The sequence below is a fragment of the Galeopterus variegatus genome, unplaced genomic scaffold (genome assembly GCF_000696425.1).
Source record: "Galeopterus variegatus unplaced genomic scaffold, G_variegatus-3.0.2 Scaffold8, whole genome shotgun sequence".
NCBI classification, from domain to species: domain Eukaryota; kingdom Metazoa; phylum Chordata; class Mammalia; order Dermoptera; family Cynocephalidae; genus Galeopterus; species Galeopterus variegatus.
In genome coordinates this window covers 642,629-655,694 of record NW_007726119.1, presented here as the reverse complement: position 1 = coordinate 655,694, position 13,066 = coordinate 642,629, and the positions used below count along the sequence as shown (strand labels likewise).

At 38.3% G+C, this 13,066-nt stretch overlaps 1 protein-coding gene across 2 annotated transcripts in view; it reads left to right on the top strand.

The window, feature by feature from the left end:
* The window catches only part of FGF14 (fibroblast growth factor 14), a 655,504-nt gene that overhangs the window by 467,075 nt on the left and 175,363 nt on the right, over positions 1–13,066 (top strand). The gene's annotated exons all lie outside the window — the stretch shown is intronic.

The window sequence follows — 13,066 nt, the reverse complement described above, 5'->3', positions numbered from 1 at the left end:
TAACATTCACAGATATCAGGAATTAGAATGTGGCCAATTTGGGGCAATGATTATTCTGCCCACCACAGCAAGACAATTACATGAACAGATGATCACAATACAACACAGTCAGTTTATGAATAGCGGCACTTGTCCGTAAAATATCACGATAGCATAATGCAGGCTGACTTCATGCAGCTCCACATGTGGGAGGCAGGACGAACTGGCTAGGGGAGAGAATGGACAGAGATGTGATGACAAGATGAATCGGAAACCGCCATTTGCTATGTGAACAGCAAGCAGCCAATGCAGAAAGCAAGCCTTGACTAGAATCCTCCTATCATTTCCACCTCCTTCATAGCTCTCACGTCCATGCATTTGTCACCGTCCCACCATTCCCAACCCAGACAAAGGCTCTGTCAACTGTAGCATGGACACAAGGATGGCATTTTAACTGCAAGCATCACTTCCAACAGTCCAGCAACAAGAGCAATACTTGAATCATTTACATAGGCTCCTGCCCTTGCCTGCTTGAATTTATTGACCTACCATATTCTCAGGACACAATTCATTTTTAATATAATCAATCAGACCTCCCAAGGTTTGGACATTTACCAGCATTTTTTGGCCTCATTCCTTGATGTTGCTTCTCACTCCTTTAAAATAATGTCTGAGATTCATATAGCATCCTGCGATCTTAGTTGGCCAGGAATTTTTATGTCCACTTTACAGGGAAATCTGAGAGGCTGTGACTTACCTCAAACCATACTAGTGTTTTTCCCACCACGCTGTGGGGAGGCCAGCCCATTGTCAAATATCAGATTTGGTTCCTGGAGATTTCAGGATGGATTTGGGAACAAACTACCTCGTTGTTTTCTGCAAATTCATTTTCCCTCCAGCCAGACAACACTGAATCTGGGGTATTTGGGGGGCACGGTAGTGAATCATAACAAGTTTAATTCCTTTCCTGTCACATGTTCAATGGCCCATGTAATTACAAAGCACAGGGATTTCCTTTCTGCTGTTAAGAGAATTAACAAGTTAAGAATGCTTTGATCTTAATTAGCTTTTACCAGGCCTTTCTGATGCCCAAATAATATATGTGCCTAAATGAGAAACAATAAGACTGAGGACCATTTTCCTTTGTTTCTAAAACAGTTTTTAAAGAATGTGCAAAGAGAACTTACATGGAAATATTCATATCAAAAGTCTTTGTGTAGTACATGGCACCTTTTAAGGGAAAATTTGAGAGTTTAGATAAGGGATACATTAGGAAAAAATCAAAAAATGTAAAAAAAGAAGGTGCTGCTTTTGCACTTTTGCATCCAGTTGTCCTTTTCCTTATTATATTCTTTTCCTCGCTATGTGAACCCCAGATATCTTAAACCTTAGCCATTGATACGCTTACCAATTATTCTGTAAATCCTGTCAAATAGTTGGGTAGCTTGTCTTCGTCTGTGTCTCAATCTCCTTACATCCGACATATACTCTCTCTCTGCACTTACACATGAAGCTCTCATCTGTCCTCTTCTTCCCCTTTTTCTGAAATCCCCCATCAGAAGCCGGCAGCGGGAGATCTCTCCATGACTGGTGGAATAAATTAAAACTCTATAATTACTTACTACGACATCCAGCAGATTTAAAAACAGGGATCAAAGTCTAGGATTACAACCTACTAACTGTGTGAACATTGTCAAATCCTTAGTGGGTTAGGTCTCAAATTTTATATGTGTATTCAAATAAATAAAATTAGAGTTGTAATAACTGATTTGTATGGTTTTCGAAGGAAAACAACAAGTAATTTTTATAGAATTCTCAGTGCTGTGCTTGACACATAGTGAGTAGTAAAGGACACTGTCATTGATTACTGTTATTACGACCAGCACAGCCATTGCATAAAGGAAGGCACAGAGAGGAACATGAAGGCCAGAGAGAGAAGGATGCATCGTGGTGTTATTTCTAGGCATGAGGGTGATTTTTGGAAGGAGACAGCTATGAACTATTCTTCTAAGATGCTCCTGTCTGAACGCTGGGAGCCAAGGGGACCCATCTCCAGAGGGAGCATCTGGAATCAGGTTATTTTCCACAAAGTTGGGGAGAGGATAGGCTGAGTGAGTGCATGGTGAGGGTCCAGGCATCTGGAGTGTGGAAGAAAAGATAGAAAACAGAGGGTAGCAAGTCTCCCCACACAAAATACCCTCCTCGCTGTATTATTGTTGCCAATTTCACAAAAGGTTTGGATGAGGAATTCTAATTAAATTCCTATAAAAGGAGCAGAGACAATAAATAGCAAAAGAGGAGGAAAATTCGTCTTCTGCTTGCCTTCTACTAAGTGCCATATACACTTCTTAAACCAGTATATCTCATTTAGTGAACCTTCCTTGGTGGAGCACACGTTCTTCCTCTTTTCTTAAAGATGAGAAAACAGGCACCTTATCCAACTTCATGAGCAGGTGAGAGAGTAACTGGCTCCACGTTTGCCCCTACTTGAAGTCCTTTTTACCTCCATCCCAAATCCCATGCTGTCAAGAATTGGTCCTGCAGCCGTGTGTGCACAGGGTGGCAGATGCACGTGCAGGTCGGGCTGGGCTTGTTCTGGGCAGGGCATCACCAGGGCAGCACTCAGTTACAGACTCCTATTGATCGCAGCTGCTTTCATGAATGCACAGAAGCATGAATTCTGTTCTCTGACTGGGAAACATTTTGTTCCAATATCGAGGTTTTGTGATAGTAGCACATTGTTGCCACAACCCAATTGTTATAACATATTATACACGCTGTTGTTATAATAACATATTATACTTGAGGCTTCTTCCTTTAGTTCCAATTTTATTTCAAGTTCTGCCTTTCTGGGATGACCTTTGCAAGTACAGATCTCATTTTCATGGACGGTCCTGCAGTCACCAAATGGTTCTCCCTGGCACACTGCTAAGCAAAGTGGATGTAAAGTTTTCATAAAAGTCCTGAGCAGTCAGCATTAGACCCTTCCCCGAGAATGATGCTTTCTCAGATGAGACGGGAAATGCTTTTTTACAAATGCAACTTATTGGTATTCCACAGATGTGGACTGGTTAGGACAGAAACAAAGTAATAATAGAGGAATGCCCCAAACCTCCCAAGAAGGGCTCTGAAATCTTCGCATAAGCCTTTCCTACCTTGTGTTCAGGCTGTGGCATAAGTCAAGATTTATAATAGAACTTAACTGCAACATTTTTCACCATAGAGTAGCTATGCCTTTAGTTTCATTTTTGCTCTTGGTTTTTATTGTCTAAATAAAGTGAGGTTTAGAACTAATAAAAAAAAGACGGCTTGGTAAACTGCCCAAATCAAGGAACATGAATACTATTTCCCGACAGGAAAGATAAGAGACTATTTCTTAAACAGTGGGATATATAAGCTAGAACTTGATGTAGGCAGTGCTTTGCCAGGTGCAGAGGCATAGGAAATAGTTTGAATAAAAACATGTTTAATAGAAATGCATATGTGCAGGCAAAGCCGCACCAAAAACAAAGGTACTTTCAGAACCCAAAACACGTGAGATCTGGAAACAGCTCCATCTCTCACTAACTGGGCTACAGTAGGCGAGTTTTCTTAGATCCAATTTGCTTCATATATTTCATGGGCTAGGCTAGAGACGGAAATAGGTAACGTGCATTAAAGGTTTATAGGCCAAAGAAGCATATAATAAAGCTCCTTTTCATTTTTTAAAAATCTGATGAAATATCAACTTGACATTCTGCTTTTAATCAACGATTTGCAATTGATTTCCCAATTTAGAGATAGATGGATTTCTTCATGTGTGATTTATAAACATGTTTAGTTGTGTTTTTCCACTTATTTTTATATCTCATGAATAAAATCAGGGACATAAAGATAGTACTATAATTCCTTTAAACTTTAAAATCTAGAAAATTACAGTACTTATGTTGAAACAGATAGTTGAGCTCAAATTCATTTCTTCAAATGTGTTAGCAATGCGAAAAGACAACAGCTCTCCAGGAAGGTGAACTTACAGCACTAATTTTTCTCAACTTTAGCTACACAGTACTCTTAAATGAAGCCAGGTTTCTCTCTAAATTAGTGAACATGGTAGTTAAGCTTCATTTTTTTTTTATAATTGGTAATCTCTGTATCAGTCTGCTAGGGCTGCCATTACAGAATACCAGAGACTGGGTGGCTGAAATAACAGAAATGTGTTTTCTCACAATTGTGGAATCTAAAACTTTGAGATTAACATATCTGCAGTGTTGGTTTCTTCTGAGGCCTCCCTCTTTGGCTTGCAGATGGCCGTCTTCTCCCTGTGTCCTCACACAGGCTTTCCTCTCTGTCTGTGTTCTAATCTCCTTTTCTTATAAAGACACCAGTTACATTGTATTAGGGCCCACCCATATGAACTCATTTTTTTTTTTAAGCAGCAAAGACATTTATTCAGTAAAAATAAATAGGGAAGACAGTTCAGTGTGAGCTGAACTCAACTTCAATTTGTGCAGAGGTGACTGGACATTTTAAAGTGAAAGTGAGAGAATAGGGAGGGAAAAGAGTGGGACTCTGGCAGAGTCAGGGAAGGAGAAATTTATAAAAAGCAGGAAGGGCAGCTGGTCAATGTGACTGGGTTATCTGGGTTTGTTAACTTGCACTTATCAAAGTTAGGCCTCTGCCCTCCCCCAGAGACTGGGAGGCAGGGGCCCTGTCTTCCAGTGTTGGTTGGAACAAACAATAAATTCTCCTGACAGCCTTGATCTTTCCTAGACAAAAACTGAAAGGGGCCAGAGTCACTACCTAAGGATATGGCCTTGAGCTGTTAGAAACTATGCTGGTATTTTGTTCAAGTCTCTTAGTGGAGGTGGGGGGTGTATAATATAATTAGTGAGGAGAGTCTGCAGTTTTTATGGTCCAAGGTTAAGGCCTAGTTGAGAAGAGGGCTCAGAGGGACGTGTTTAAACTTTCATAGAGGACAGAGTCTTTGTCACATGTATAACAGCACTGCAAATGAAAAAAAATTGGAAGCAATGAAGATATTCCCCAATAGATGAATGTATGAACGAACTGTAATACATGCATACAATGGAATATTATTCAGTGATAAAAATAAGCTTTCAAGCAATGAAAAGTCACGGGCACACCTTAAATGTGTATTTCTGAGTGAAAGCAGCTAACCTGGAAAAACTATATACTGCATGATTCCAATTATATGACATTGAGGAAAAGCCTAAACAATAGAGATAGTAATAAGATCAATGGTTGCCAGGAGTCAGGGGAGGTAGAGAGAGTTAATAGGTGAAGCACAGGGCATTTTTTACTGTGGTGAAACTATGCCGTATTATGCTATAATGGTAGACATAATATACATACATTTGTCAAAATCCATAGAATTGTATAGCACGAAGAGTGAACCTTAATGTATTCAATTGAATGAATATTTAGGAATTTGAGAATCCCAGAGAGGAATGTAGATTACAACAAGAGAAATGGACTACAACAAACATGAAACAATCTCATCGAAGGTGGTAGGAGAGAAAGGGTTGACCTAAGAAATTTTGGTAATGCTGGAATCTGTAAGACTAAATGCAAAATAAGGATTTTATATTAATTATCACTTTAAAGTCCCCGCCTCCAAATACAGTCACATTCTGAGGTACTGAGAGTCAGGACTTCAACTTATCAGTCTTAGTGCAACACAATCCAGCCCATAGCACTCCCTTAGAGGCTTGCCCAGCATTCCACATAACTAAGTAGAAATATGTCTTTTAAGAAGTACGTAGTTGTGACCCATCAGAAAGTAATTTTTTCCTCCTAAAAAATTTATTTTTGGTTAGACATATTTATGGAGCACGGAGTTGATTATCAATATTTGTGTACAGTATGTGATGATGAAATCATATTATTAGCATGTTCATCATTACAAGTCATAATTATTCATGTGTCCCTTACCTGATTATTCCCTAACCCCCTCCCTGTTCCTCTTTCCCACCTCTAGTAACTGTAAGTCTGTTCTCTCCTTCTGAAAGTTCGATGCTTTATTGTAGTCTTTTTCTTTTTTCTTTTCTTTTCTTTTTTCTTTTCTTTCCTTCCTTCCTTCCTTCCTTCCTTCCTTCCTTCCTTCCTTCATTCCTTCCTTCCTCTCTTTTTTTCTTTCTTTCTCTCCCTCTCCCCCATCTTTATTACTTTCTCTCTTTATTTCTTAGCTCTCTCTTATGAGTGAGGACATGTGATATTTCTCTTTCTGTGCCTGCCTTATTTCACTTAACATAATTTTTCTCCAAGCTCATCCATGTTGCTTTGAATGGCAGAATTTCATTATTCTTTATGGCTGAATAGTATTTCATTATAATCTTGAAAAGAAGTGGCTTTTTAAAGTTGTCTGCTTTTGAGTTGATCAGGGAGATGCTAGTTTGTTTAACTACATGAGCACATTTCAGAAAAATGTCAACAGGCATTTAAAGCTTTGTCATTTTCTATTAATGATCTTGTTACATATCTTCCCATCATAAAGCAACAGAATAAGCATGATTAGAAAATTATTTAAATCAATCCCCTGTGGAAATGTCAGTAGGAATCATTGTACATCATCTAAAGTCACATATATACATATATATTTGTGTTTATGTATACACACGCACTCACAAAATGCTAATATTTTCTACAGAGAAGCTTCGAATTTTGGATTTGGAAATTGAGGAACAGTCACGTACATTTTTCACGTTAAAAATTTAACCAAGAATTTATTGCATGAAGAATAATAGTTTGCTGCTATCAGCAGTTAATAATAGTGTTCTCTAAAATGTGACTATGGCAGGTCACTTCTTAATTAAGAAAAAAACAAATAGAACGTGTTTATTACCTCTCCAGTGATTAATGTGCAAACAATCCTTAGCTTGAGTTTCCTGGGTGCCCTTTCTCTCTGAAGCCATCCATTAACCACCTGCATTAAAATGACCAGTTCTTATGTTTTCTTTCAATAGCAGGCATTTTATAGTTCATATAAAAGATGACCATCTTCTTTGGCTAGTGACTTTATATAAATTAATATTTAAGTATTTTTCTATTGTAGAACTGTTTCCTGTCTAATCCAACTTAATGTCCACATAAAGGTGTAAGGTTCCTAAAGAAGAAAATACCTTAACCTTTGCAGTAGATTTGGATCTTAACACTATTTTTTGCATAGTGCTGAAATTAAATGCAGAGTTTTTAACAGGTTTTCATACACATGTGCTGAAGGATTGAACTAGGATTTTAAAACTGGTAAAAATATTAGAATTCCTATCCCTGGCAAAACTATATTATAAAAGAAAAGAAGAAAAAAAACCAGGTAAGGACATACTCATAGTTAAGAGTGTTTCTGAGTGTAGTGTTTTATAGTTTGCTTTCCATTTTTCTCTTGCCGTTCTTCATCATTTTCACCAGGTTTATTGAGGTCTGACTACAGGCCTTTCAGATCTTGCCCTTTTTCGCAGCTCCAGGCTTCCCTAGTCTTTGGCTTTCCAGGGCCTCATGATTTTTGTCACCAGGCCTGTGCCTCTGAAACAGCAGATCAGTTAGAGATGAGAAAGCCTCCTGGGTAAAGGAGAACTTCATGCACTGAATTGAGCAAGAAGATGAAAGTACGAATATAGAACCCCCCAGGGATAAGAAATTAAGTGGTTTCCTATGCCATTTCTAAAGAAGTGTGCCCAGGTGTGCCAAATACCCTTACCCGAGTAGTGCCTTTTCCAGCATTTTTTTTTCTTTTTTTTAGAAATTAAAAGTATGGATCTGATGCCAAAGCTACAACCCATAAATTAAATTTAAGCAAAGGAAACCAAGGAGGAGGGCTTAAATGTGCATTCGCAAGAGGTGAGGAAGGCAGGAGGAGGAGTTATTTCTAAATCATGTCTCCATTTCCCGTCCTGCCTCCCACCTTGCACTCGGAAAAAACGTCCCAACAGCGAGGTCGCCTGTCTAATGAGCACGCTATGGCTATGTACCTGAGTTTGTGAAACAGAGCTAAGTAAATTTAAATAAAATTTAAATTTTAAAGAAAATTGCTAATTTTAAAATCATACACATACAGAAAATTAGAATACGAAATAAATAAATAGATCAATAAAAATCTAATGCAACATTTCTCCTGAATTCGAGTAGATGTAACTCCCTTTAGAATGGGCCTGGCTTGTCCATAGCCCCACATTTCACACTCCGCTTTGCTTCATAAAGTATCAAGACCTTCACATACTGTAGATTTGCACATTTTTAAACTTTGGCTCCAACAAGCAAGCTGTGTCTGTTTTCCTCTAACAGCCTGGTAAGAAACCGTTCCCTTTTCTCTTCCCCACTTCCTCACTTCCGTCCACCTTCCTCCCTTGCTAATTACTCTGGATCCAACATCCAGGGAGTGCAAAGTGGCAGAGCTTGCGGGACTTCACAGTGCGCGTGCATACGTGTGCGTGTGTGCGTACGTCTCTGCGTGCGTGTGCACATGCGTTCGTGTGTGCGCACGGTAGGAGTGGAGACAGGGAAGGGAGGCAGGGACCTAAACCGTTCCTTTTCAAAGGGTAACGGACTTCCACTTTTTAAAGTAAAATCTGCTAGTTTACGATATTTTTGTTGCGTCTTCAGATAAATGATTTTTTTCAAAGCGAGCCTGAAATTAGAGCAGGCAAGGCATCAGTTCTCTCCCCCATCCCTTTAGCAGACCACCACCCACTCTCTTCCTGGACACTTTCAGTGCCAGGGAACCCATCATGGCAGGAGAGTTGGTTCTTTCACAGACAGCTGAGAGTGTTGGGAATTTCTCCGTCTTTACTGATTCATTTACTCGTATATTAATCACGTCTTCACTGAGCGCCTACTACATGAAAGGTTCTGCTCCAGACACCTGGAATATACCAGTAAACAAAGAGACAGCAATTGCTGGCTGCCCTTACTTGTGTTCAGTCCTGGTGGGACTTGACTTATTTGTCTTAATTCTGTCTTTCAACACAAAACTAAATAGTTCCACTTCCTGTATTTGTGACAGCCCACCAATATTTGAAAATGACATTTCACCGCCTTCAGATTAAGCAGTCTCTAGTACAGTTTTTCCAAGGCCCACTGAATCAATCCCTCCTCTCGTCTGTCAGTGCCTTCTCACTGCGAGCTTCCACTAGTCCTTGTGCATCCCGTGTGCTCTGAGAACACTGGCCGCCTCCCCCAGATCAGTGACAGCCTGGGAGTCCAGCCTGGAAGCCCAGATGTAGGAGCTTCAATACCAGCTCCCTCATTTCCTCATTGTGTTTTCTTGGGCAAGTCACATGGCAGCTCTGTGCCTCAGTTTCCTCATCTCTAAAGTGAGGATAATAATGCTACCTACCTCAAAAAGTTGCTATGAGGATTGAGTTAGTTACTATAAATAAGGCATTTACAGTAGGTCCTGGCCCAAAGTAGATGCTCAGGAAATGGCTGCTATTATTCTCACTGTTGTGAGAATTCATTTCAGATATTACCATTCTATTCATGCAGGCTCGCTGCTTTAGGACCCACATCATACTGCTGGCTTGCTGATGTTGGCACAATTGACAGCAATCTGCTTTGGCTATAAATTCCTCTCAACTTATAGCAAAGAGCCTGAGACAAAGTAGCTGCTTGGTGAATGCCTGCTAATTTCATAATTTTAATGCAAGTTAAATATCTGAGCTTTTGAAAACACACTTAAACAGAACCTGGGAAGGATTTCTTTTCTTATTTTCCTTTGTAACATGCTCTTTTCGAGCAGTTTATTATAGAATTTTAGTTATCGATGTGCTCTTAAGGATTTGTTAGGGAAATTATTATGAACTGCCATTCATTTTAAGCCTTAATAAATAAAGATGGTGGAAAGACACCACTTTCTTGTAATAAAGCATGCAGAAACTTTGAGTTTTCAATATACACATACCTGATCACAACTAACTCTAAATTCAAGACTAAATTCTGCATTATCTTTCAAGGAACTTTCACACTAATTTCCAGAAGTTTAGGTTTTGTTTTTATTTTCTGCTTTCTTTTTATAATCTCTAGCTTATGTGGTTTTCCTCTCTGGTTAAAAGTGTCAGTCTACTTTGATGAGTATGCATCTCTGAATGCCTTCTCCTTCCTGCTTCTCACTTGCTGCTCAGGTGGTTCTGTAGGGAAGGGCACTAGTCAGTAAAAAAGATTCAATCACTCCTATTTCCTCCCAGAACCAGCTGGAAGACAACTGTCTGGGAGAGAAACTTAGAAGGAAGCAGAAATCAGATGTCTACACCTTCCTTACATGGAAGTGGCCTTAAAATATTTATCAGTACCATTTCCAACTAACTCCCCATGAGGCAGAAGTTTCTGAATAGTTCTGGTTATTAACAAGCAGAGTGAGTAATTTACCTGCTCTGAAATGCTCCTTAAACATATGAGCCTGAACTCTGGAGAATGTATAGATCAGACCTTGTCATGTGCAGTTATTTTCTTAAATTCACCCACTGTCTTGCTGATTTTCTTGACTTAATACATTTAGAGAAATGCTTCCTGGCCTGAAAACAAATGTGTGCAAAAAAATTGAAAATGCTTTTTCTTTTCATGCAAAGTTTCTAATTTACTGCTCTACTCTTTCTCTTAAGAAAACTAATAAAACTGCACATCTGCTGTAATTCTTGTTTTCGTGGTCACTTCGATAGCTGATTGCAATATAGCTTTCACTGAAAGACTTTTGATATTGACTTTTATTACATAATAATGCACTTTAATTCCAACAGATGCCCTTAATTCTTTAACATCATGCTTTTTGTCATGCTAATTCTATGTTTCAGATAATGCAATGACAGCTGGAGAGCAAATTAATATGGTCTACCATAAGTCTGGCTGGCTGTGAAAATTCTGTGAATGAGTCAAATAGCAGTTGTTTTTCAGATTCCTGAAATTTAGGGAATCTCATTTCTAGTTTCTGAAAGGAAAAGTGAATCATACTTTGTAGTGACTTAGCTTACCTGCAATAAGTATGTTAAATTTAGGTATTAAATCTAACATATATTACTCCAAGCCTTAGACCTGTTTTTCTATATCCTTACTGACTTCCAGTCTATTCATTGTATAACTTTTTTGAGAATAGAGTTGAAATTTATGACTATAGTCTTACATCTTTCTATTTCTCTTCAAAGTTCTATCAGTTTTGCTTAATGTATTTGAAGCTCTGCCAGTAGATGCATAAAAATCTAGGATTGTATGCACTCTTGGCTAATTGACTCCTTTATCAGTACAAAATGATACCCCTTTATCCACCATAATATTATTTGCTCTGAAATCTATTTTTTCCTTTATTAATATAGTTTGATTATTATTGTCATGGTATATTGTTTCCTATCCTTTAAAATGTACAATTTCACAAGTTCTGATATATGAGCATACATATGCATATACCTCCATGAAACCATCACTATACTCAAGATTATGAATATGTCCATCACCCCAAAAGTTTTCTTGAACCACTTTATCCCCTCACCAATCTCCAGTCACAGATCTTGTTTTTGTTATTATATATTAGTTTACATTTTATAGACTATTGTATAAATGGAACCATACAGTAGGTGTGATTTTATTCAGCATAATTATTTTTTAATTCATCTATTTTGTTGCATCTAAGTTCATTCTTTTTTTTTTTTTTTGCTGAGTAGTATTTCAATGTATGGATATACCACAGTTTCTTTATCCACTCACTTGTTAAATGGACAATTGAGTTGTTTCCAGCTTTTGGCTACTACAAATACAGCTGCTATGAACATTCATGGACATAATTTAATATGGACATATGCTTTTTCTTCTATTGGGTAAACACCTAGGAGCAAAATGGCCAGATAATGTGGTAGGTCTATGTTGAACTTTTTAGGAATCTGCCAACAGTTTTCCAAAGAGACTGGAGGTTCTTACCTTCCCATCATCAGTATACGAGAGTTCTAGTTTATCCGCAACCTTGCCAACACTGGATATGGTCATGCTTTTTTAATTTTGGTTTTATAGTTTTCATCAATTTGAAAATTTTCCAGTCATTATTTCTCCAAATATTGTTTTTCTTTCTTGTCCTTTTGATTCTGTCCTCTGGAGACTCCAATTAAACACATATCCAGTTGCTTGAAGTTATCCCACAACTCACTGAGGCTCTGTTAATTTTTTTTAAAATTCTCTTTCTCTCTGGGTTTTATTTGGAATACTTTCTATTGCTATGTCTTCAAGTTCTCCACTCTTTTTCTACAATTCCTAATCTGCCATTAATCTCATCCAATCATCCCATGTATTTTTTCATTTCACAAGTTGTAGCTTTCATCCATAGAAATTCATTTTGGGTCTTCTTTGTATCTTTTAAGTCTGTACTTAACATTTGAATATGTGGAATACAGTTATAATGACTATTTGAATGTCCTTCTCTAATATTCTAACATTCAGGTCAGTTCTAGGTCGGTTTTGATTTATTAATTTTTTCTCCTTGTTATGGGTCATATCTCCCTGCTTCTTTGCATGCCTGGTAATTTTTTACTGGATTCCAAATCTTTTGAATTTCGCCTTTTTGAGTGCTGAATATTTTTGTATTTCTCTAAATATTTTTTAGCTTGTTCTGGGATGCAGTATGTTCCTTTTAGATATTCCTTTCAAAATTTGTTTGGTGAGACAGAACTTGTGTTCAATTAAGGCTAACCTATCCCCATTACTGAGGTAAGACCCTTATTTGTCTGCTCGGTGCCCAATGAATTATGAATTTTTCCAGTCTTACTACTGGGAACAGGCACTATTTCCAGTTCTGTGTGTGTCTGAGGCACTGTTACCTCTAATCCTCTCAAGTAGATCTTTTCCCAGCCTGTGTAGTTTCCTCACATACAATTGCTGGTCAATACTCAGCCAAATACTTGAGGAGACCCTCTGCAGATGTTGGAAGATCTCTTCTCTTCAGTACTCTGTAAACCATCTACCTTGGTCTCCCTGGATTCTCAACTCCAACTCCTCAATTTAGAGAGTCCACCGGGGTCCTGCTGGATGTCCCCTCCCTCCACCAAGCCCTGGAATCACTCTCCAGGCTTTAGACTTGGGCAAGGGGAGGATTCACATCATCTGCTTCCCCATCTGTCAGGGG